Here is a 4,877-nt window from a genome sequence, read left to right as displayed (position 1 = left end):
GTGAATCATTTGTGTCATTTTATAGTTATGTTAGATTTTTAAATATAAATATATAATTGTAAAATGCTCAGAAGATTTTTTTGTTCACTGAGAAATATTTGTAAATTCATTGAAGATACGTTTGCATGGGAGGCAAAGAAGCTTAGGTTCACGGGGAAGGCTGATGGAGCGGCCAATGAGTGATTTTGCCATTTTTGATACGCTGTCCCGGAGGGGGAGTGTGGGGGTAGACGGGCGCCGGTACCACCTCCACGGTGTGGGGAGAGGTCTCTTGGACATCATCAAAGATGGTAGAGATGCCTCGGGCTAACAGGGAAGGTCGGCAGTGGGAAATAATGCTTTTGTAGAACCACCATTTCCCACTATTGCGTAGGGCCATTGGGTTAATGGGAGACCAGAAGGTGTCGTGATGCTTGGTGGGTTAGTGGCAGTAGGAGGGTGTGGGTTTGGTGGCTAGCGAACCTTTTCGCACTTGTTGGACTGGCCACTAGGTGATTTTTCCGTTTTCGGCACACTGTCCTAGAGGGGGGTGCGGGGTATATGGGTTGATGGATGGCTAGAAGGGGGTCGGGATGCTCAACGAGTGAGTGACAATAGGAGGGAGTTTGTTTGGTGGCTAGCGAACCCCTCTGCACCCGTCGAAGCGACCTCCCAGTGATTTTGTTATTTTCGACATGTGGTCCTTGACCGGGAGGGGGGGGTGTAGATGGGTGGTGATACCACTTCCATGGGGTGGGGAGAGGTCTCCTAGACGTCCCTAGAGGAGGCAGAAATGGCCTAGGCCAAGGGGGATGCCCGACGGTAAAAAACGATGCTTTTGAGAACCACTATTTTCCATTGTTGGGCCAGGCCATTGGGCCGATGGACGACCAGAAGGTGTTGAGATACTCAGCGGGTGAGTGGTAGTAGGTGGGTGTGATATTACCTCATAAAGTGAAGTAAATTTATTTGTTAGGTGTGATGTGCAAGTCTATACTATATTTTTGGCACATAGACATATAGATAAATATGAGGGAATTCAATTGGCATGTGTAAAGTGCAGGCACGTATCAACAATACACGACTAATTTTATTAAAATTTCCACATACATGTTATACTAGCATAAAGGAAATGGAAGGTTCCTAACACCCCTAGTGGGGATGGTTCCATGTTGTTACGATAGTGATTAGGTTGGGTGCGGGTAGGAGGTGGTAGGGATGATACAACTATTGATCAAAATATATGGCCAATAGGTAGGATTAGTCTCTTCGTAGTACCAAATGCACCGATGGCGACCACGGGGATCGTTATCTTCACGTTACATATTGTTGCTCGATACTCTGGTTTCAGCCCGCGCCTTCATTTCTATGACCTCGTGTCCAAGTTCCAAATTTTGTTGTCTCAAAGCCAAATTCTCTTGCATCAAAGCACCCAAGTCTCTCTGCAGGTTCCAACACCGCCTAAGAGCGTGGCGGTATTCTAGGTATGTGACATCCACCACACGGATGCGGTGGGCTTCTTTGATGTGGCAGATTCTTATAGTAGCCATTGTTTGTATGCTAACTCCTAGCAATGGATGGAATTTTCCGGTAAATGATACCTCGTGTCCACGTATGTTGAAGGCCATAATTGCTTGATAGAGGCCGTTCCTGACTCACAATCCACTCTGCATTCTGTGTGTTCAATTCATGGAGGATCAAGTTAAGTAACTCCCTCTGTGGAATAATTACAGTAGTAACATCATTGTGCTCCAATGTAGACCTGAAAAAGTAGAGTGGAATTTGGTTAGAATGTTTGTCATAGGGTCATCACACTGATCGATTAACCTATATCACACTACAATGCTCCTCCTTTATATCAGATTGCCCTATGGTCATTGGGATGTACCTCATTTGATTTAAATTTATACATAAAATACTTAAATTTGGATAATTAATTAATATATATGGGAAAATAATTTAGCTTATATTAATTTGGATAAGTTAATTAGGTAATATTAGTTTAGGTTAGGGATGACGGTTTTTCCTATAAAACCAAGGCCTTGCCCCACCCTGAATGGGGTGGGTATTCCCAGATCTTAAATGGGGATGGGCGGGGATGGGAAAATATTTTTTTCTTGAATTGGGGATGGGGTTTGTATACAATTCCTTGAACTTGCTCAACACTAGGAATGGTAACGAGGCGGGTACAAGGTGGGGACCACACTCCTAATCCTTGACCTTGACTTTAAAATAAATCGCCATCCCCGACCCTAATCCTCATTAGGGATAGAAATGACCCTCCATCCCAATCCCCAATAGAGATGGGTTCCTCGTTGGGGACCCGAATTCCCTGAATTTCTAAATTAAATTCTTTTTAGAAAATAGATTTACTTAAAATTAGGATATATATATATATATATATAATCGGGGTTGGGGTGGGGCAAGGAATTCACTCCCCATCCTCATCCTCGTTCCTAGTCAAGTATCAGTATCAATCCCCGTATCGATCTCATCTCTACTAAGGCAATCTACACTTAGTGACTTTATAGGGTTGGGGAAGATGAGTACCTAGCACGGACAAGGAAAATTGCCATCCCTAGTTGCAAGTCATACTTTAGATAACTACTGTTAATGATATTTAATAATCACTATTAATTGTTGTAAAAAATTATTACCATTAAAAGTTAATAGAATTTATTAAGAAAATAATATTTAATAGAAATTACTATTAATTAAAAGAGTTAACTTGGATTAATGGGTAAACTACTTAAACCTCCCCTAAAATTTGACCTCTGCAGAAACCTCCCATCACATTTGATCTAAAATTATTATAATGCCTATATTAATTACAAAATCAATTTAATTATCTTATCACCATAGTGCTCTTATTAAGGCTTTAATTGGACTAAGAATTGCTCTACCCAGACTAAATGTCTAAATAACTCCTTTTGCTTCAAATTTGCTAAATAAATACCTTGTATCGCATGGATACTGACTAGTATATGTTAAAACAATTGACATCCCTATTATATCTTGACACCGGTATTGCTTTTCATTCTATGTTAACAATAGTAAGTTGGTCTCCTATATAACATGAATGCTTTTGTTTTCATTTGTTTTTTAAATCGCCATATCAGTAAAGAAAATTGAAACAAGTTCTTAAATTCTACTTTTGATTGGAGAAGCAAAAGTTAGTTGATTTTGTTAAAAAAAAATACTTATGTTTCTGAAACCATCAAAATAATGGTTTCTAAAAAGGAACAACAATCTTGTAATACATATATATTATATGATTTAGGGAGCGTGACAAGAGACCTTTAGATTTATTTATTTATTTATTTTTCTTTGAGGAAATAAGAGACGTTAGATGAAAGCATGTTTTCTAAATAAGAAATTCAAGACCCTTTTGTTTCTGTGTTATTGTTTTAAGAATCAATTTCTTTTGAAAGCAGATGGTTTAATTTGTTTTTAGAACCCACAAGTCACAACAAGAAAAATAATTCACATTGGAAAACACCCCCTACGTTGACAATCATCCATGGAATCTTTCAAAGAAGTTCAATCAAGTTATACCTCATAGCCAAATGATTATAATGGCATCATTACTTTAACTTCTATAGTGTGAGCTTGTATGTCTAAACTGTTGTTTTCCGATTGATATTCTTGAGCTCTATAAATATTTCATGATGATTGTTTGGTTATTTAAAAGGTATTTCTGTTATTTGATTGGTAGAGTTGACCACTAAGTTTTCATTTTGTATTAGTTAGTAATTGTTCACACGTAGAGGAGATCACATCTCCGCCCCACAAGGGGCTGCCCCACAGCACATCCCTGTCGTATATTGAGTACATCGATGTCCCGATGATGACATCATTAGAATTGGTATTATTATCGGAAGGTGTGAACTCCACGGAGAGGTGATAATGGGCGGGGCCGGGCTATAGCCCAAGCCCATGTCAGGTTCCAGGCCTATGACTTGTAGATTATTAAATATAATGGCCCAAGCCCGAAAATCTTATCACCTCAGCTCATACCTAGTAGAACTAGACATCCTCTTTTCACTTGAATGATGTCTATCATTCAAACTTTTCTTAGCACATCAAGTGGAGTTTTACACAGTGAACCGTATCACATAAAATTTATTTACCTCAGTTAATTATCTTAATGGGTTTGTTGGATTTTAATCTCATAAGAGATTAAATCCATGGGTTTGATTGGTCAATTACATGAGAAATTGCACATGTACACTTGTTTGAAAAAATCAGTTTTTTTTTTTTACAAAAACCCAATTTTGAACTTGTCCCACATTGAAGAATTATAAGTTTTGTTTTCAATATTTCAATAGGAGTTGATTTACACTCTTTAGAAGTAGTGGAGGAGAGTATGGGGATTTGATACCGCGCAACGTGCGTGCACGCGTGTGCGCACGTGTGTGTGGTGCAATGAGGCGCTTTAGAGGCGCACTTTGCGCGCACCCGCGTGGCTTGCGATGGGCGGCTTTGGTTTTGGTACGTTGATGACCGTTGATCACCATTGATGAGATCAACGGTCACGATTCGATCGGGTGTGATCAAGAGGCACAATTCAAAGTTAACAGTCACCAACTGTTAACAACTATTGTGACTGTTCAAGGTGCCTTCTCTAAACCAGTACCTACCTTTTCCTTATACCTCTTCACAAATTATTTAAGGAGCATGAATCAGATTCCAAAATACACAATTTCGAAATTCATTATCTCTTTCTCTCTCAGTCCTTTATTGTATCATGAGAACGAATTTGCCTGTAACCCAACAGCAAACTCAGTAAAACTGAGTGGGGGCAAATAACGTTCTAAAGACAGTATTTTCAGACGCGCTTCAAAACTTCTCCTCCTAAGTTACAATGACCCCATCTTCCCCAACAGGGTTTTATGCCT

The sequence above is a fragment of the Nelumbo lutea genome, chromosome 3 (genome assembly GCF_056320005.1).
Source record: "Nelumbo lutea isolate HS-2025 chromosome 3, American lotus-T2T, whole genome shotgun sequence".
Classification (NCBI taxonomy): Eukaryota; Viridiplantae; Streptophyta; class Magnoliopsida; order Proteales; family Nelumbonaceae; genus Nelumbo; species Nelumbo lutea.
Note: the sequence above shows the minus strand (reverse complement) of the source record.